This window comes from Miniopterus schreibersii (assembly GCF_964146895.1).
Source record: "Miniopterus schreibersii genome assembly, chromosome: 1".
Lineage (NCBI taxonomy): Eukaryota > Metazoa > Chordata > Mammalia > Chiroptera > Miniopteridae > Miniopterus > Miniopterus schreibersii.
Genome location: NC_138101.1, coordinates 127,105,194 through 127,127,478, shown reverse-complemented (window position 1 = coordinate 127,127,478; position 22,285 = coordinate 127,105,194). Strand labels below are relative to the sequence as shown.

The window sequence follows — 22,285 nt, the reverse complement described above, 5'->3', positions numbered from 1 at the left end:
AAAAGAAAAGACTTTAAGCTGATTAATGGTTAACTCAGTGATTCTCAGTGATTCTCAGCTGAAGGGTTTCTTGCATTGGGTGAGACAACGCTCAGTTTGCATAACCGTGCATTGCAAGGTATTTGGCATTCCTGGGTCCCACCCACTAAATACCAGAAGCAGACTCTGATTATTGTGACAACCATCCCAACCCCAAACACATCTCCAAATGCCAGCCTCTCTGAAAGAGTCCAAGGTGGAAGTGTCCCCCTGCAGCAAGGAGGTCTGGTGATAACATTTGTTTTCAAAAGCCCAAAGAGGGTCTGTGTCCACATGTGGAGAATGTGGCTTTAATCATCCCAGCCCTTGTCTCTAGTTACCATGCCTTGGCGACGTCATTGCTCCCCAGTGATGACAATTATGTCAAGTGAAAAAGCATAACAGAAAATGTTTGAGAATCACATAATTTATTTATAAAAATCATACACTTTTCCTAGATCTTACATAAGAATCAAAGTTTCATCATGAAGCTTTATAGGAAAAGTAGGCTTATTTCTCTTTCATACTCTATAAAATAAGCCTTGAGAGGTAAAGACTCTGCGTAATAAAAAGCTTACACAGGAGAATGAGTGGGTTTTGTTTCTATGTTCCAGATTCCTCTGTGCTTCAGGGTTTTGAGTTCCAATAAAATTCAACAAACAGGTATTGGGCCCTGGGAATGTAAAAAAGGAATAAGCCCCTCTGCTTTAGGGGCTCACAGTTGTGCCTGGGATGGCTGACTCTTGGATGACCAGGTTGTAAAATAATATGCCACCACGGAGGTATGTTTACATGCTCTGGGAATCAGCTAAAGGATAGTTGATTTCACCCAGGCATAGGAGTGATGGGGGAGGCAGAGACTGGCCAATCCAGGAAAAGCCTCAGAGAGAAGTTATCAAGCGAGTTGGGCCTTTGAAGATAAATAGGTGTTTGGCAGGTGGTGATGGGGGAAGGAATGGAATTCTTAGTAGAGAAAAGCATAAATATGGTCACAAAAGTGAGAAAGAGAATGGAGAAAATCCAGTGTGGAGGGGCATTGCTGGAAGGGTGGTGAAGGGAAGGGCAAAAGGTGAGTCAGGGGTGGCAGCATCCAGAGGTTCTAACATGCCAGACTGAGAGGCTGGAGCCTACCTCATAGGTGGAAAGGAAGCCGGTTGGAGCAGGAAAGTAAAATAATCAGATTTACATGGGGACAAGCAAAGCACTCTGATGACAATATGAAATATGAGTAAATGTAGGAAAACTTCAACCAGGGGTAGTAAGAGAATTGACCTTAAAACTTCACCTCTAGCCCTGTTGAGCCTGGCTCAGTGGTTGAGCATCGACCTAGGATCCAGGAGATCGCACAGTTCGATTCCTGGTCAGGGCACATGCCCAGGTTGGGGGCTCGATCCCCAGTCGGGGGCGTGCAGGAGGCAGCCGATCAATGACTCTCTCAGTATTGATATTTCTAGCTCTCTCTCCCTCTCCCTTCCTCTCTCTGAAATCTATAAAGATATATTTTTTAAAAAACATCACCTCTAAGCACTCATTTATGAGATTTGGAAAACCAAGTTAATTCATAGCAAATTAAAGGCAGATAATAAATTTGGGGATTTTCACCAGAGAACATTTTAATGATTTGCCCTGTTCCTGATATTCTGAGTGACAGCTCCAACCACTGTCCCCTTCTAAACAAGGAAGCATGAAACCTTTTCTTACACCAGGTTACCACATTTGTATGATATACTCCTGCTGCCATAGGCACTGTTGATTGAGCCAAGATTCACAGTAGGCAAAAAAACAGCTATCAACAGCCTGGGATCCGGCCAGTGGCAGGTGCCCTTTATTGGATGAGGGTTATCTAACAGTAAGATCCTCTCGGGGTGTCTGAGCACAAGACACAGGCAGAAGCTTGCAGAAAACACAGTGGCAAAGAAGCCAAGATACACAGAGAAAAGCTCACAGAAGCCTAAGTGAGAAGATACCAGAGAGTGCTGAGAAGAGCAGAGGCCACTCAGAAGCAGCAGAAAAGAAAGATGCTGCCCGAAGCCACTTGGGCTCAGCGATTAGAGCATCGGGCCGCAGACTGAAGGGTCTTGGGTTGGATTCTGGTCAAGGACACGTACCTGGGCTGTAGGCTCCACCCCCAGCCCCGTCTGTTGGGGTGCATGTGGGAGGCAACCAATCCATGTGTCTCTCTCACATCTCTCTCCCTCTCCCTCTCCCTCTCCCTCTCCCTCTCCCTCTCCCTCTCCCTCTCCCTCTCCCTCTCCCTCTCCCTCTCCCTCTCCCTCTCCCTCTCCCTCTCCCTCTCCCTCTCCCTCTCCCTCGCCCTCGCCCTCGCCCTCGCCCTCGCCCTCGCCCTCGCCCTCTCCCTCTCTCTTTCTTCTCCCTTTTCACTCTCTCTGAAAAGCAATGGAAAAAATATCCTCGAGTGAGAATTAAAAAAGAAAGATGCTAAACCAGTGAGGAGCTGAGTCCTGTGGCTGGGGCAGCCAACATCTCTCTGAGAGGTACTCCTGAGCTTCCAGGACTGTCGCCCCTCAGTTAGAGCCCCTCTCATCATCTGTGTGATGCTCTAATGCCAAGAGGCTGCTGGCTGTGTGACTGCTCAGATCCCTGCCCCCCACCCTGCTGTTTCTTAGGTCCTTATATCTCTTTTAAAAAATTAAAATTAACTGAGATAGCATCTGTGTCTCTAAATCTTGCAAACTAAAGGAAACTTATACATCTCACTGAGCGAGATGGTGGTATTTCTTCATAGACAATGATAAAAACACCCTTTGCTGAGTGCTCACTATGTGCCGGGCACTGTAGCAAGCATGGTATGTACTTGACCTCACTTAAACCCTGTGATAACCCTATGAGACAGATTCTCCCATTATCCCCATTTTACAGATGAGGAAAAGGCCTCAGAGAGGTGAAATAGCATAACTGTTCTTGCACGGCTTACATAGCAGAACTGGGGTCTGAATCCAGATCCATGGGGCTCTAGAACTGGGATTCTTGACAATTGTACCTTCGTGGCAGAGATGGCTACCTGCTCCCCTCAGTTTATGCTCCACCTTCCATGGAACACAGTTGTTGCTGGGAAGTCATAACCTAGCCGGTCACTTCCTTTCCCAACCTCCTTGCTTCCAGGGGAAGCCATGTAACTAAGTTTTGGTGGTGGAATGTGAGCTCTGGTTTTGAGTGTCACCTGTGGGCAGAGTGCCTTCAGCTGAATGCATACGTTGCGGACAAGGGTCCAGAAAACAACAAGCCACAGCATGGACGTGCCCGTGTCCCTGAATCATAACAGAAGAAAACTGTTGAATTGGAACACCTGAATTGTATTACTACTTGGGCAGGAAATAAACTGAAATTTGGGCTCTGTTTGTTTCCACGGTCTAGTACGGCTGTGCTGCCTCCCTTTCCTGCCTTGGGGGTTGAGAGCTTAAAGCTTGGACCTCTAGCGCTTGGTAGGTTTCTGAAGGATTGCGGTAACTATCTCAGACTGCACTGTTTTCCCACACCAGGAGTAGCTCCCTCTTTTTATTCAGCCTAACAGAAAAACCAGAATGTGTCATAAACACAGAGGATGTTTATAAACACATTGTTCTTATGCCTTCTCAAAATCCTTGAAAACTCAAGAGGAAAAAACAACAACAGAGCTTCGAGCCTAGTAGCACCTCTCATTTGTTAGAAGCCTCCATTCTAATCCAACTTATATTTAGATGTCACTTCCTATTTTACACCTACACCTACACCTGCCAAATCGCAGCCACCTTTGGTGTGAAATCTGACGCCTGTTTAATGGGTTCGCAAGAGATGAACACAGCTGTTTTCAATAGTAAGCAAAAGAGTAACACGCCTGGGAAAGGGCAATGAGACTGGAAAGGAGAAAGGCTAGGAATTTGGAGAGTTTGCCACAACATCTGGTTGTAGACTATGTCACTGATGTGGGCAACTGGGATCAATCCCACAGGGACCCTTAAGGGAGACATACAGAATGCACCTTAGAGTTGTCTCCCTGAGGGCTAGAAGGGGAAAGTGTTGACCCATGATCAATCACCCTCTTTTGGTCAAGGGTTGCCCTGCAGGACATTAAGACCCCTGCACTTCCAGGTTGCACTTTCATGTGGGCCGGTTCCAGTAGGTGTACCATGCTCAGGTGTCACCTTAGGGAGGAGGGGATATGAGGAGGGGCACTAGCAGTGTCTGATACAGGCCTCAGTGGTAGAGAATGCAGGTGGGATTTGAATCCAATACTTTCTAATGCTGATGTACAATGTCACTGCCTACATGCCACTGTTCACCAGGCCTGGAGGGAGGAATGCAGGCCTGGGTGTTGGAGCATTGCCTCTAGTTCTAGAATAGCCACTGCTGGCTACCTGACTTAGGCAAACCATTTACTATCTGGACCTCAGTGTCCTTAGCTCTAAAATAGGGATACTGGACAAATCCATTATTTCCCAAATTATGTTTAAACGCACAATCATGTTGCAGAATGTTAGTTAAGAGGTATAACTGGGAAGAAAGAGTTCTGTGGCCAAATAAGATTGGTAAATGGAACAAAAAAGTTAAATTTCTTCACTGAAGGATATCGCGGTCTTTATAATGTATGTTATACAAGATTTTTTATTTGAGAAACAGCTTACAGGACTAGGTTTTTATGCTAATATTTATTGAGCCCTTACCATTTGCCAGGCATCATGCCAAGAACTTTTCATGTATTATTTCAGTCATTCATTTTTTTCAAAAAAGTATTTGTTGAACTCCTACTATGTGTACCACATTGTTCATAGCTCAGGATACCTCCATGAACAAGACAAAGTCCTTGATTTTTACTTGAGGGTGAGGAAAAAAGAAGACAGAGAGTAAACATAAACCAAAAAAATTGGCATGCATGATCTCATATTCTCACAGCTAGTGAAACGGACTTTTTAAAAAAAATATATCTTTATTGATTTCAGAGAGAGGAAAAGAGAGGGCGAGAGAGAGACAGAAACATCAATGATGAGAGAGTCATTGATCGGCTGCAGACCGCAACCCGGGCACGTGCCCTGACTGGGAATCAAACCCAGATCGCCTGGATCCTAGGTCGACGCTCAACCGCTGAGCCACGCCCAGCGGGGCACAGACTATTTTTATCATGCCCATTTTACAAATAATGAGATTGAGGATTAGAGAGGTTAACATTTAAAATGATAGAGGTGCCCGGCCAGGCGTGGCTCAGCAGTTGAGCATCGACCTACAATCCAGGAGATCGCGGTTCGATTCCCGGTCAGGGCCCATGCCCGGGTTGCAGGCTCGATCCCCAGTCAGGGGCGTGCAGGAGGCAGCCGATCAATGACTCTCTCATCATTAATGTTTCAACTCTCTCTCTCTCCCTTTCTCTCTCTGAAATCAATAAAGATATATTTTAAAATAAAATGATAGAAGTAACAAATTATATCATTTAAAAAATAATAATAAAGTAAAATAAAATGATAGAGGTGGAAATGCCAGAGCTAAGGCCTTTTCTGCATTAAAGTCTGCTTTTAAAATGTTGTTGACATCAGGCGCACAAAATTGGGTTAATCAATATCCTGGGTCAGTTACATACCTTGACATTGATTCATGTTCAGCTCATGCCCATAACCACTATGGTCCCATCCACTCAGCAATATTGTTTCCTCCATTATCCTGAAGGTCTGTGCTTTGCAAAATACCCGTTCGAGGAACAACATACCACACAATCTGAAGGAGAGATCTTCCCGCCCTAATGCAACAAGCAACAGCAAAGGTTTTGCTCATATACATAGCAGAGATTTGGAACTCAAATGATTGAGAAGTGACAGAATTGCAAAGTACTGCATAATGCCTTGGGAGTTAGGCCTCTCAGCAACTCTGAATAGACTTACCTTATTCTCCTCTTACCATAATAATTAATTTTTTTCTCTATAAAAAGTAAATTATGTTTGTGGACATTCTTGCAAGTTTAATAATCTAAGGAGTGACTTGTCAGTGGTAAGCTGATTTAAAAAGTATATACTTTATCTTGACACCTTCCTTTGAAGAAAATTAAAAATCCTGGGCCAAATTTTAATGATCCTTTGGTCTGTGGTATCACAATCAGAAATAATAAAGTAGGGGAAGGGGAATTATACTTTCTGTGTATGGTCTATTGAAACAGGATTGTTGAATATTAGAAAACAAAATATCCTTTGAAGGTCTGAACTATTTGTATGTAGATAACACTTTCTTAAGTGCTTTGCTATTTTTACCACTGAAAGCTCCTCTTAAAACTCAACCTAGATCTAATCTGACTTTAAAACTTCTCAGCCAAAAGGAACTTATAGTTTATATAAAATTCCTGCAGTAGATGGAAACATCACACACACACACACACACACACACACACACGCACTATTCTGTTGAAATAACTAAGTGACTAGATTTGAAAAATGGAAAAAGAGAAAACAGATTGCTCTTACTGGGTATTTTTACAGTAAAGGGTCAGAAACAATCAAAATAACACAAGATAGTCTTTAAAAGACAGGACCCCAATCATCTGATGCCTTTAGAACCACGTCACCACTGATGTTCAACCTAGGAAAAAATATCAGGAAATTGTAGCAGAATAGTCCCTTCTACTTCCACTAATTGGGTCCCATTACTTAGATGTGCACTAGGGAAAGGAATGGGAAATGAAAAAGACCAAGGGAGCCAACGTGTTGACCATTCACCATAGACCATGTATTTGTTTGTTTTAATGTTTTATTTAATAGGGTTGAGGCAGGGATCATCTTTGATTTCTGACTAAGACACAAGTAAAGGTGACTTAGAATGTAATGTGTTGGATCTGTGCAGGGAGACTGTTGAAAGCCCCAACACTTTTACGACATGCTAGTAACCCCCAAGGCAAGCCTCAAAACTAGTTCTCTGCTTCTCTACAAGAAAATATGGACATCTGTAAGGAAGCTTTTTTGAATAACCAATGTTTCATCGAATGTGGAATAACTATATAATATTCAAGTCGATGATCAAAGGAAATTCATCCCCTCTTCCAAGCAGGTCATAATGGAAAACTAATTGCAAATAATTGCAAAGGACAAGGACAGGGTGTATGGACAGTGAGATAGGAAAACACATTGTAAAGCAAAGGCCATCTCATTTGGTCTTTGAAATTACTGATTCAGGATTCCTGTGCCCTGGTTAAGAGGAAGTGAATGTTAAAGCTATAATTCTAGTCTTGCACAAGGAGGAAACCACTTGCTCCCTCTATAAGAGTTCTTTGAATACTCATGCAAAGTTAGAAAGAAAAGGAAAAAAGCCCTTGCAAAGAAAACATTCATCATCCTTCTAGAATAAAACCAGAATTAGAACTGCTTTCTAGCAATTACTGGGATAGTAAAGGGTTGGTGTTCTGATTTAAAGGGGATTTAGTCCAACTAGGCCTCATATGCTTTTATTCCTTCTAACTCATAGTCACCAAACTTAGACCTCTCCAGGATCAAAAATCTACCCCTAGTCTGAGACAGCCTACTTTTTCATTAGGATGGTACAAACAGAATACCTTCCACTCTAAAAGTCCAAACATGGTCATTCAAAGGAACTACCAGTGATGGCTACAAGTGACTAATTTTTCTTTTCATTGATTCATGAAACATATATTGATTAACTGAGTAAAAATTTCTGTTTATGTATGTGTGTTTTTTGTGTTTAAGTACTTCTAGAAAACTATCATACTTTCCCCCGAATGCTGCCACTCTATGCTGTGGTAGGTTGAATGATTCTGGCCCTGAGGACCTGTTGATGGCCTATTAAGGAATGAATGTTTGTGTCCCCCTAAAATTCATATGTTGAAACCATACCCCACACTGTGATGGTATTAGGAAGTGGGGCCTTTGAAAGGTTATCAGAATTAGGTGAGGTCATAAAAAAGGAGCCTTCACGAATGAGATTAGTACCCTTATCAGAGAGAAATTGCTTCCCCTTTCTCTGCTCTCTGCTACATGAGGGTACCATGAGAAGTCGGAATTCTACAACCTAGAAGAGAGCTCTCACCAGAAAATGACCATACTGGCACCCTGATCTTAGACTGCCAGCTTCCGGAATTGTACCAAGTGCATTTCTGTTGTTTATAAGATACCCAGTGTATGGTATTTAGTTATAGTGGTCCAAGCTAAGACATGGCCCCTTGACTACCTTCACTTAGTCTTAGAGGTCTTACTTTCTTATTAGTCTTACTGGTTTCATGCTGTCTGAATTCTTGTCCAGGGTTGGTACAAAGGCAGTGTTGGGCACAGGTCCAATCGAAGAGCTTGGCCTTCACCATTATCTTTTTTTTTTAAACATTTTTTATTGATTTTAGAGATAGAGTACGGGAGAGGGAGAGAGAGAAACATCGATGGGCTGCCTACTGGGGATTGAGCCTGCAACCCATCATGCAACCCATCAGGAATCGAACTAGTGACCTCTCAGTGCATGGGAAGATGCTCAACTAACTGAACCACACTGGTCAGGGCTCATTATTGCCTTTTAATCAAAGTGCAATGTCAGCTTTGTCTCTTTTATTATGCTAATAGCCTGCACTAATCAAATTTTACATTTTTGTCCTTCTATTCATTTTCTATAACTATCATTCCTTAGATACTTTACTATTAATTTCTTCAGAAGTAATAGTTTTCTCCAAAGTGGCCAGGGTAGGGATGGAGAAGAAGCTGATTGCAAAAGATTTATCTAAGCAGAGATTCACATATAATTGATTAATATAATTTCAACAAAAAAATGTGCCTATTATGTGCCAAGTACAGGCAACTTAAATTTGGGGTATATAACTTAACATATATGCAAATTGAATGAATGAATGGATGGATGGATAAATGAATGAATGAGTGGCTATGATTGAAAAAACAGCCAAACAGTCAAGGCAGGTATCTCTGCCCTCTAGAATCTCACCAAAAGGAAAACAGTGCACACGTCTACTAGAATCTAGGCCATAACCACAGTTGCCATGTTGTCTAAACCAAGACTGCCAAGTACTGGCATGTTTATGTGGATATTTGAAACCAAGATTGCCGGAGAGCTAGGATTCAAGTTCATTCTTCCTATAACACAAGACAAAACAAAATCATAAAAGAACAAATTAATTCTGATAAAAAAAAGAGAGGTGTCTACACAAAGGAGCTAATATGTGGGTTGGCTGTGAAGGATGAGCAGGATTACTCCATCAACCAAGAAGAGCAAAGCACTGAGACAGAACACTACGAACAAGGGCACCGACTGAGTAAGTCTGTCATCCAGTGGGGCTGGGAGGTTGGGGTCCTGCCCTGAGGTGCTGGGAGAGGAAGCTCAAGAGAAGGATTAGGGCTGATGGTGAAGGCGTTTTTGTGCCGTTGAAAATAAGAAGTCATAGATGAAGTGACACTTGACACCTGAAATGGGATGGATGCCAGAGAAGTCTGACAACACATCCTGAGCTTCAGAAGGCCAAACCCCATGTCTTCTGGTTCAACTCAATTCCACAAATAAACATTAGAGCTTAAAGGAAGATTAGAAGTAATCTAGTGTCCAGCCCAACAGCCCTTGTCTCCAGATGGGAAAACTTAATGTCTTAAGTGACTCACATAACTACTCAAATGACTCAGGTACTACTTGGTGATAAGACCAAATTCCTGCTCTGCCACCAACTATCTCTGGCTTTAGGCAAATGACTTAACTTTCCTTCTCGGTCTTAGTTTCCTTATTCATAAAATGGATGGTTGTTGAGATGATTCAGTGATGATATATGTAAAATGCTTAGTAACATGCCTGATATGTAGGAAGAACTCAATTAATATTAATACAAATTATTATTAACAGCAAAAACAATAACTGCAACATAATCGAAGTTCCCTGATTCTGTTCAATGCTCATTTATGTATGCCAGTAGTGCCCAATCCTGACTGATCATCTGAATCACCTGGGGTGTTTCAGACAGTTATAAATTTCCTGGTCTATCCCAAACCTACTGAATATGAATCTTGAGGTGGTTGGGGAATCTGAACTTTTGAAGAGCTCCCTAGAGGTTCCTGACAATAAGAACTAAAATTAGAAAAAACTTTCTGTACTAACTGCTGTTTAAACTTTACTTTCTTAGAGAACATGGAATCATTTTCCATGGTTTGGTCCTTTAAATGTAGGTGTTAAGAATTGGGTATTGCACATAATGCTGGGATCCCGGGAGGTTAGAAACATCTGTGCCCAAAAGGAAAGTGGGATTGGATGGCGAGATTGGATAATGGGACATTCATCACTGGCGGAGTGATTAATTATGCCCAGTTTTGCACATACATTTGCATGCCTCTTAATATAACATATGCAAATACATCTTTAATAGCATGACTTGTTTGCCAATGTTGAGTGCTAAGTGTAAATAATTTCTATTTTTTGTAGTGTTTAGGAAACTTCAATATGGCACTTGCTGGCAGACAGTTGCTATCGCCTGGATTTAGCAACATATTAAGTAATCATTACAGAAACATTTTTCACTTACTACTAACAAGAGAAATCTAGACAATTTGTAGTTATCTATGGAAACAGAGGATAGGTAAAGCAGAAATAATTTAAATTTATGGGAAAAAAATTAAATATGGCCTGTAGTTTCCATTTTTTTCCCCCTCACTAAATTTTTGCTAACACAGAGAAAATTGGGCCATTAGAAGTTCCACCTTTCTTTCAGGATTCTAGTTACTTTTTCTGATGATGTCACCAACAGGCAACATAAGATGGGCAATAGAATAAATAAGAGAGAGAAAATAATTAGAGGACCTGGTAGTCAGTACCTGGAAACATTAATCACTGAATAACCACTTGCTGACATCTCCCTCTTCCTGCCCTCCTTCCCCAACCCCTAACCGTTGTTCTCAGTCTGTATGAAAATCACAGAAACTCCTCATCAACCTGCAGGTTCACGTGGCCCTACTGCCAGAGTTTTTGATACAGTATTTCTAGGGGTAGGCCTAGGAATCTGCACTATAACAATACCCTCCCTCCCCCATCAACCCGGGATTTTGATATGGATAGTCCTCAGGATATACTTTGGAAATCACTGGCCTAGGTAATGTAGAGCCCTGAAACTCAGCGAGATTCATGGGCCAGCAGCATCAACATCCCCTGGAAGTTACTTAGAAATGCAGAATCTCTGGACCAACACCAGGCCTACTCAATCAGAATCTGCATTTTAACAACCCCCACGTGATTCACAGACACATTCAGGTTTAAAAAGCACTGGTCTAGAGAAGGCATCTTCTTCCCTCTTTGCATGTATGAACCTATTGGTTTTCCCTACAGCCTGCCCCTCCTCAGTTACCTGGGATTGCTGGGTCCTCGGGCTGGGCCTCCAGAGCCTCTGTGGAGAAGGCCCAGCAGTGTGTGTTCTAACAAGCTCTCCAGTCAGGTGATTCTGATGCAAGCTAAAGTCTGGGAACCACTGGTACCGTTCATGTTATTGGCCTGCGTTTGAAAATGAAGTTCACCGGAATATCCAGCATCTTCTGTTGTGCATAACAAATAGGCCAACGTCACCTGATAGAGCGCAACTCACACAGGCTCTTGCTTTGTGTTGTCAATCCACCAGCATCGGCCAATCCTGCACTCTCTCCTACCTCATGTTTAACTGGTGAAGAGGGTGCTCTGACTAATGCAAGTGTCAGAGGCAATCATCTCTTGTGGTAATTAATAAAACGCCAGAATTTAAGAGCAACCTGGGCAGTGTACTGTATAATGGTATCAGGGAAGGAGTGGCTCAGACAGTTGAGTTTCAAATGAAAAATAACTTCCTAATCCAAGTACCTTGGAGGTTACAAATTAGTGTTTTCCATTTTCTGGTGACTGACCTGACTGGAACGGCCTGGGTGAAAACATCAAGGTTAAATGATGCTCAGGAGAGCCCCTGAATGTAAAATGGAGTGCACTGTGGTGGAAAGGTCAGGGAAAATACGACTGGTCCACTGAGCAAGTCAGTTTAAGCTGAATATATCCACTTTGTTTCACTCTAGTCTGAACTTTCCAATAGGTTATTCTACTCAATGCCTAACCTAATACAAACTAGCTCTAAATTAGAGGTTTTTGTTTCCCTTTCAGCCCCTCTCCGTGGTGTCATCTTTCTTGGGCTCTCTCTGTTTCTCTTTCTTTCCCTGTGTCTTCCTCTCTGCATATCTTTTTTTTTTTTTTAATGTATTGACTTGAGAGAGAAAGAGAAATGTTCCACTTATTTATGCATTCATTGGTTGATTGTTTTGTGTCCTGACACCTGGGATCAAACCTACAACCAGTGCATATCAGGACAATGCTCTAACCAACGAAGGCACCAGGCCACAGCTCTCTGCATACCTCTTCATCACAGTTTATGTCCGGTCTCTGACTCTCCCTACCTTTCTATCGCATCTCTTTAAAGAAAAGATTTAGCATACCTCCCAGGGTTGTGGTGGAGAGTGGATTTCAAGATGGACCAAAGCAAAAAGGCTGCAAGTAAGTTTTTTGTTGGTACTGTTGATTACTTTTTCTAATGTTGGAGAGTCTAATGTTATCCTGCTATCTCTGTTTCTTCCCCTTCTTTTCTTTTAAATTTGCAAGTGTTTGCCATAGATTATTATCCTGCTGTTTCTCGATGGGATTAGAGGACTAGTTTATCCAAATGTCAGCCTAAAGACCAAAACTCAAGCAAATTTGCTGCAATGAGGAGAGGCTGTAAATTTGAGGTCAGTCAAAAAATCCTCTCAGATTCAAAGTACAAGCCTAGCTGAGAGCATTTTTTAGTAATTGTGACTGAGTTATTGAGTGTGAGGTTGACCCAATGTGTGCGCACTTTGAGCTTGTGCTTTGTTAAATTTCTCAGTTTTAATAATTGGAGCCATTATTTATGCCATGATTCCAGGAGCTATGCCATCAGGGAATGCCTGAAATGTAAAATCAGGTTCATTTTGCTAATTTCATTTGTTGAAACTCACATCTATCCTCCTTTTATTCTTTTGAATGTTAATGATCATGTATCCTAGAATAAGACTTTCTTCTTCAAGCTTTAATTATAGTTTGGGTGAAATACTGAACCATTTTAACACTGAAAATATTTGGCAAATAAGCCTGATAAGAGGAATTTTATGAAAGTTCTCATTGTATCTTGGGTATAAGCACAGAGATGAAGCATGTGGAGAAAGACCTTTATCTCCTTGGAATTTTAAGTCTTTCTGCATTACACAAAACAGTGGATTCACACAGAAGACAAAAAAAAAAAAAAAAAAAAAGATTTCCTCAAATCCAATTATCAAAAAGCAATTCATCTTACTTGAGTATTTCAATCAACACATCCCTGAAGCCACTTTCTCAATTTGCCTTCCTGTCTGATACATGGATTTGTGTGTGTGTGTTATCATTTGGAAAAACCTCTTAGCATATGGTAGAAAAAATTGCTGTTTTGCTAATTTTATGTTTTCTTTCTTAATGACCTACTTCTCTGCAGCAGCTTTAGTGGAATGGTTTAAGCTCAGTCTGACTTTCTTGAGAGTCCTTTACTCTGTGGCATCGACTCAGCTGGGATAGAGCCAAGATGTTTCCATGACTGGGGTGGGGGGTTGCATCAGCCTCAGCTCTTGCTGCTTTGGCTGAGAGCTTACAAACTGGAGGCATTCAGAATAAGTGGCATCATTAGGGGGTGTAAATGCCCTAAGGGTATGAGAGAGATTTAGAATTCCAGGGTTCAATGAAGACAGAGTAGGACAGGAGCTCAGGTGTCTGAGGGAATGGGACCTAGTAATAGCACTGAAATGTGATCTTGGGTAAATCACTGACCTTAATTCTTTACCTTAAAATAAGGTGAATATATGCATTTTCCTTTTATTGAAATGCTGCAAATTATCATGGCAGTATTTGCCAAACAAACACAAGGCAATCTTCTCATTGTAAGATAATTATTTTAGGTAATGTTTTGCAAAAGGTTACTTAACACAAGCAGCTCCAATGTAAGATTCTGTGAAAACTGCATGTGTCATAGAGGACATGAGCCCTTCACTGAAGGGGCCATTGGTAGAATAATTATTTCATTTCCTTAAAAAGGGAAAGATAGTCTGAGCTCTTTGGAAATTTGGTCTTGAAACTAAAGTTGAAATCGTACACATAATTTAATCAATCAGTGTTTTGTAGCCTAGTTCAGATGCTCATGTTTACATTAGTATTTCCAGAAAATGTGAATACCCTTGGTGAATCAATAAAGCAAAACATAAGCGTTCAACTGAGTTCCTCCTGTGCAGTCACTGTGCTATGCACTGCTGGGTTTCCTAAGCCTTAGCTATAGCCCTTGCCCTCCAAATGTTTGCATTTTAGACCAGCATCCTTCAATAGAACTTCCTATGGTGATGGAAATGCTCTGTCTTGGTGTTATCCAGTATAGCTGATACCAGCCACTTATGGCTATAGAGCACTTGAAATGTGGTTAGTGTCACTGAGGAACTAAAATTTTTAATTTTACTTCATTTTAATGAATTTAAGTTTAAATAATCACATAAGGCTAATGACTACCTTATTGGATGGCCATTTTAATCAAAGACAAAATTAGTGCCCATAAAACCACTAGTGACCGTTCACAAGGAGATATAAAGAAATGTCTTGGACAGAGGGAACTTGAGCTGAGCCTGATAGGCCAGGGTACAACAGAAAGTGGAAAAAGAATAGCGAATGATCTGGGCTGAGGGAATAATAAACCAATGACCTAAAGACAAGTAGAGCCTGGTGTTATACCTGAAAAGTTAGCCTGTCACCTTGATGGCAGCTGAAGGTTTCTGCTAGAGCTGAAGGGGAAAGAAGACTGGAACTGGGGAGAGAGATGGGGTGGGGTAGGGGGTCACCTACCATGCACCAGGCACTTCACATGTATAAAATAATGTAATCCTCACAACCAACCGATGACTAGTTATTGCTTTTATCCTTATTTTATGCTCAGGAAAGTAATTTCCCTCAAGGTCCCAAGCTAGAAAGTAGTGAGCAAAGCTGCAGAACCCAGGCAGCTTTCCTCCGGGTGCCACGCTCCTTAGCCACCTCACTCCCCTACGGTGAATGAGAACTTGGACTCTGTAGTCGTTGCTCTTCTGAGTCTTCTGAGCTTGTGACTATGGCCATCTATAGATTGAGGACAGAAAAGGTTTATCATTTAAGGTTGTTGTGATAGGATTTCACAAACTATTGCATGTGGAGCACCTAATAGTGCCTGGTGCATAATAGAGGCTCCATACATCTTTGACTAATCTTATTACATCAGAAATAGACTCAAAAGGCAGACAAGAGGTTAGGGCTTGGTTGAATGGGTATTAGGCAACTACTGCGTGTTCTTGAACTGGGGATTGACGTGTTTAAACTATCATAAAGAACAAAGGACGGAAAGGAAGACTGGAATCACAGAGGCCTCCAAGAGGCAGTTGCAATCTTAACTAGGTGTGGAGGCTCATATTCAATAGATGAAAGAAATGCAATTTTATTTCCTCCCAGAAACAAAAGTAATACATGTTGATTGGGCATAATTTTAAAATTCCAGAAGAGAACAAGGAAGGAAATTAAAATTACCCATGATACCACATCTAAGAGATAATCACCATCAGTATTTAGTTACATATCCCTTTTATGTTTGTGTTTGTATGTGTTAACTCATGTTTTAAATTTACCATATTTATCTACAGTAAAATTCATACTTTTGGAGTACTGTTTGCTGAGTTTTCTTTTTAATATGTTCTTATTGATTTCTTTTTTCTTTAAGAGAGAGAGAAAGGAAGGCAGAGGGAGAGAAACATCGATCAGCTACCTCCTGCACGCCCCCTCTGGGGTTAGAGCCCACAACCCAGGCATGTGCCCTGACTGGAAATCGAACCAGTGACCTCTCAGTGCATGGGACTGTGCTCAACAGCCAGGTCCTGTTCTACAAGTTCTGACTAACACACACTGTCATACAGCTACCAGGACAATCAAGATACTGAAGAGTTCCATCACCCTCAAAAAATAAACCTCTCTTCTTACTCTGATCACTGATCGATCTGTTTTCTGTTCCTATAATTTTGCCATTTCTGAAATGTCATAACTGAAATTGTATATGTTGTAGCCTCTTGAGTCTGGCTTTTTTCATTTTGTATAAGGCGTTTGAGATCCATCTATGCTGTTGTGTGCATGAGTAGTTAATTTCTTTTTATTGCTGAGTAATATTACTTTGTATTGATGTACCACAGTTTGTTTCTACTCACCAGAAGGACATTTGAGTTGCTTCCAGTTTTTAGCAACCTGAATAAAACCATTAGTAATAAGTTTTCATTTCTCTACGGTAATTACCTAAGAATGGAATTGTGGAATCATGCGTTAAATATTTATAAGAAAATTTTTATTTTTCTTATGATGCCAGACTGTTTTCCAGAGTGACTGTTTCACATTTGCATTTGCACTAACCAGTACGGTATAAGGGTTCTAGCTGTTTCACATCCTGATCAACACTTAGTATGATCAGTTGTTTTAAGCCACCCTGTTATGTATATAGTGGTATATAAAGGTAGTTTTAATTTGAATTTCCTAATGAATAATGTTGTTGAGTATCTTTAGATGTGTTTCTTTTAATCTTCAAATAGAGAACATTTATTTCTTCTTTTCCGACTTCTGTGCCTCTTTTATTCTTGCCTTATTGCATTAGCCAGGACCTTGAGTGTGATGTTAAATAGGCGTGGTGAGAGCTGACGTCCTTACCTTGCTCCTGCTCTTAGTGAATTCTTTCACTGCTGCGTATGATGTTAGTTCTCAGGTTTTTGTAGAGCCCATTATTAGGTTAAGGAATGCCCCTTCATTTCCTAACTTGCTGAGAATATTACGAATAGATGTAGAATTTTTTGAAATGCTTTTGTGTGAATATTGAGATAATCATATGATGACCAGGAACCTGGGGAGTCTAAAATTAAAATCTCTGACTTATGGTAGTAACCTTAAAAACCTTAATATATAACAGAGCTCAGATTTTGTAAAGAAAGCTTTTTCTTCCATTAAAAAATAGTTGTGTAGATAGATATAGATGTAGAGATATGCATATACAAGGGCTCCAAAAGAGAGTATCAACAACTTTAAAAAAATATATATGTTTTTATTGATTTTAGGGAGAGGGAGAGAGAAACATCAGTGAGCAGGAAACATCCACCAGCTGCCCGTTGGAGATCAAGCCTGCAACCCAGGCATGTGCCCTGATCAGGCATCAAATTGGAGACCTCTCAGTGCATGGGGCGACACTCAATCCACTGAGCCACAGCAGCCAGGCTCTACAACCTTTTGATAAATTTTATTCTGAAGCATTTTTTTTATTTTGAGGTGTTTCTTCCCTGGACAAGTAAGTTTTTCATTAAGAAAAAAAAAGAAATGTGTTTTCTACTCTAGAAAAATGCTTTCAAGGCTGATATGCTATAGACAACCACTTTAGGCTTATTTTTAGAATTTCAAGAATCTGCTTTTTTCCAAGTTTTCTTTTAGAAAATGCAATCTAGTTACTTTTCACATCCTCATAAAGAAAATGGCATTGCTTTCTTTTATGTGTGAGAAAGAACTCGAGATAATCGCAAACCTTGCCGAGGGCCTCAAGGAGACTAAGCATGAACTTTTGGAGGAATAAGGTTTGTTTTCGTGTCTCTCATTCCCAGTCTAGGGTTAAGATGCGTCTTGGTCTCTCAACATGTTTGCACGAGAGGATGAACTTCAACGTTTGCATCATTTCCCCTGTTTTATACTCTCCTCGCATAGACCACAGCTTAGAGTTTTAGAGAAAAGGCGCATTCGGCAAGTGCAAAGTGGTATTGTCATGTTGTTACTGGAGCTGTCCGTGAGAGCCAAGAAAATAGGACAGAATGAAAAGAAAGTAAAATAAGTCATAGTGAAACCTTCTCTCTCAGAGGAAGGAAAGCAAACATTGAAATATTGCTTTTTCCTGGCTGCTTATTAAAGGGAAAATTTGCCTACTGTGCTGGAAGAGTCTTATTCATGGCTCTGTTGATGTGAATGAAGCATCCAGCTTGTTTGTTTTTGTGTGCATTACCCACTCTATTTCTTAAGGGGAACTCTGCTGACAGTGAGTATTGAACAGACTTGGCATTTCTCTGACTAGAAAAGATGTCAATTTGTTTTAATTGTTCAATAATTTATATTAGACCAATTCCCTGAAACAGTTCAATTTAAACATGTTGCTGCAAAGTTCATTTCTGAATCATATGGATGCATTATTTATATGAGAGTGGAAATCTTGTTTTATTTTTAATACGGATTAGTTCATTTGAAGTAAGATGCTATTTGGATATTTTGTGTAACTTATATAACTGTCACTTTCAGAAATAAAAGTGTATGGGGTATTGTAAATTAATTAACTAATATAAAAACCTTGAGTTTATAGGTAGAATTGTAGTGCCACATCATGCAATTAAATATCCCACATTCTATTTTCTTAAGTTCAAGGTCATTGGTCTAAATTACAATGATACAATTTCTGTTATGATTGTTGGTGATTGGTATAATTTGACTAATTATTGCCTAAACAATGGAAGTTGGCTGGGACTCAAACTGCAACAAATGCTTTTTTATATGAGGAGAGCAAGGAAACTGAATGCTTTTTCTTTTGTCATTCATTATGATGGGCTGCAATTAATCATAAATATTGCACTGAGGGGTATAGAAAGCTTGCTTTCTTTTCCAGGATCATCTTTCTTGAACAGAATAGAAGGTAACTCTCCAGAGAAAAATAAATGATCATGTTTAGTGAAACATCACATTAACTGACTAATTGGAAGGACAGTGGAAAAATCCCACAGGAAATGGTCCAGAGCCTGTGACTTTTATAGTCAATGCTCTTCTTAGAACAAACATTCCTTTTAATGACATAAAAATCCATTTAAATTGAAGTAACATCTGCTCGACCTTCTTATCTGACCATAGGGTCAAGAATAACCATTGCCAGATAAGGAAATAATTAAATGTTTTGTGAAATATAGGAGGAACCTGTGTCTAAACAATAAGAAATGCAAATTTCATGCCTATGCGAATTCCCCATGAGCATGTATTAAAATTTTTATTTTCTCCTGTTAAAACAAAACAATAAGAGTGCAATTACAAATTATAGTGCTACCTATTGAAAAGACACTTGTACTTTTAGACAATTTAATGTTACATAATTTACTAAAACCTTCTTGGCCTTTTCAACCTTTTTCAGTAATTTCTTTGTCTATTTTGGCCACAAGCTGTGAATAAATTGATGAAAAGAGAACTTGGTCATTGCCAGTTTCCAAAGGCATGGAGATCTATGTGAGTGCAGATAAGCAACCCCACAACGTGGAATAGAAAGGTTAGGGAAGACAGTAGTGTGCACTATTGAGCTGTGCACTCTGATATGCTAGGTAATTGGACAGGGTTCTGGGATTTCTTTGTATCTCTGCTAAGGCTGAGGAACCCACTAGTCCCTAGAGGTGAATGGTGAACTGTAAGGGTTCACTTTTGAGGAGGTGCTGCTGGGGCATCCCAGGCTCAAAGATGGCAACAAGCTTCTTCCAAGAGCCTCAGGCAGTGAGAGTTTCCAGTCAAAGCAACAAAAGTGAGAAATTAATCTGTCTTACAATCACTTCTACAAATTCTAGGTAGAGTTGCCCCATTTCCCCCAACCCCTTGCAAGGAGGTTTATAATTTGAAAGTATTCACAGAGGCCATAAATCCAGGCCCCTAAATGTTGTATCCCTGGTGCCAGAGACGTTTTTATAGAAAAGAATAACAGATTGTATAGGGCAAATCTCCCACGTTAGTGTCGCATTCTAAAATTAATAGTATGGCTTCTGAAGTAGCAAATGAAATAAATTGCCTTTAGTACAGCACGCTGTAGCATAAATAAAAATGTAAGCTCCCTATTTAAATCTCATTTGAACATTTCTATGCTTCTCACCTTAGAGATTGTGTCATTTCCTTGGCAGCTAATGACAGAGACAAGCTGACTGTTGTAGAGCTGGACTTTGTGGAAACAAAAGAGGCCTCCTCGAAGGTGGTATATCATGCTATTTACACATGTCAGATCTAGAACCCTGCTGCCTGGGTTAAATTCTTATTCTGCTATTACCAGCTATGAATCCTTAAGCAAGGTGCTTAACTTCTTTGGATCTCAGTTTTCACATTTGTAAAATGAAATATATAATTATACCTACCTCAGAGAATTATTATGGGGATTAACCAAGGTCACTCATGCCAAATACCTGATAAACTTTAGCTGTCATTATTATTAATTCATTTCACCTACCTTGATATTCCTTTTTCTGGCCCTTCAGATACCAGGATTATTCAGAATTATTATTGAGAGTTATTTGGCCTGCCCAAATTCTGAATGCCTAAACAGTAATTCTAGAAACTACGTTTAGGTGCAAAATAGACACATTTCCAATAAAGGCCTATTTTTCTGTGTTCCCCTCAGCATTGATAAAATAGCCTTAGATCATAATTATACTCAAAGTTATTTAAGTGGCCCCAGAGCCTCAAAGAAATTAGGTAAATGCAAAACTTGCAGGCCAAATTATATTCCAATGATTTCTGATAATCATGATGATAGATGTCCCTAGCCCCCTTGGGGACATATTCTTCTTATTGGTCTTGGTAGAGTAAGCTCTGTAGTTCCATCATCCCCTTTCAGGCTCATAGAACTGTTTTTCATTTTAGAAGATGCAATAAAATGTCAAAGGAGAAGGTGCTTGAGCACCTACATAGCCTGGTGCCCACCTGACCTTTGAAAGATCATCAGTGGTTTGGTTTTGAAGTTCATATTTTGGGTTAATGTATGAATTAGAAGTTATTGGCTAGAATTTTTTTAAGCCAGAAAAAAAATTCTTTTGGTTTTTTAGGTCACAGCATTTATGAATGTTATTAAAGATTAGTATAGAATATAAAAAATTGTTTTCCTCAGAATTTTTGACCTAAAAAGTAACCTTTTCATTTTAACTTCTGAGCTTACCTTGCAACACAAGTAAATAGACTGTAGCAATATTATACTCCTGAGCTGCAGCAGAAAACATTTTATCTTTCTTGGATGCTGCAAAATCATAAACTGAGGAAGTCCAAGTCAATTTATGAGCTCTCCAAGATCTTGCTAAGGAAATAGCTAGAAAATACATAGAAAAAGTACATTTATTTTATGAAATGTGCAAAATAATTGCAGAGCACCTCCCTAAGTGGCTCTACTACTATGCTATACAGACTATATAAGATTATGAATGTACCGAGTTTACTTAATATGATGCTTTGGGGAACATGGTTTAATTGAAAGCTTTGGATATAAAACTAGCATCAATTGAGTTGAAAAGTTCCTTTTTAAATAAAAGCTGTTAAATTATACTGCAAAATGCTGGAGAAAATATTACATGCTATCTAAATGTGAAATTAATGTCTCCCTCAACATTGCTCTAAGCGCGTCTCAACTTAGTTCATAATTGAGTGAATTGTTTCTGTTGTTTCTTGGTGATTCGGATTTTCCATGTAACAATATATCTTTTGCTTGTCTCTTTCTGTAACCAAATTGTGCCTCTAAACTAGGCCGTCAAACCAGGGCCTTCCCAGAAGGTGTTAACCAGCTACAGCGCACAAAGGAATATTTCAAGGGAGGTAAACATTCTGAACGAGCAGCGAGTTTGCTTTATTATTTTCCTCGTAGAGTCACAACTACAGCTTTTCACCAGTGGTCTTCCTTCTCTTTTGTAACTTGTGACTTCATTTTTGTGACTCATTTCACTGTTAAACTTGTCTCTGTTGACACTATCCATCCAATGAGCTACACTTTGGGCATTTTCAAACAAGATGTAAATCAGCAGTTCTCGACTCGTGTTTTCAATTTCCAAGGGTGGGTTGATACATATCAAAGGCTAGCTTTTGTTCTTTAAAAACAAACTGAAAGTAGCTTTGAGCCTCAAGGTGCCATGGAAAATTGGAATGGATGATTGTGTAACAGCATGCTTTCTAAGATTTGAAATACTCTAGACTTGTAGAATTCTGAGTATAGATGCAACTACCTGGTTGAAGAAATTGGTTGCTAAGCAAACAACTGAATTGTTTTAAAAATATAACTTAAGTTATACCTGCTTCCATCTTTGGATTCTCATTCCCTTCTCCAAACTCATGATTTTTGGAGGCACTGTGTTGACATGATAAAATTTATAAAGAAAGATTCTGCTTCATTGAAAGGTTTGGGCTCTATATACCACTATCATTTTTTAAATTGGCTTTCTTTAGCCAAATACAATCATAGGTGTGTGATTTTATAAGC

The 22,285-nt window shown here is 39.9% G+C and overlaps 1 protein-coding gene across 1 annotated transcript in view; it reads left to right on the top strand.

Annotated features, from left to right (window-relative positions):
• The first annotated feature begins 17,847 nt into the window (after positions 1–17,847).
• ARHGAP5 (Rho GTPase activating protein 5) overlaps positions 17,848–22,285 on the top strand; it is a 112,114-nt gene continuing 107,676 nt past the window's right edge. The window contains exons 1-2 of the mRNA XM_081143470.1: positions 17,848–18,076; positions 21,559–21,627. The gene's annotated coding sequence lies outside the window, so the exon portion shown is untranslated. The remainder of the gene's footprint in view (positions 18,077–21,558; positions 21,628–22,285) is intronic.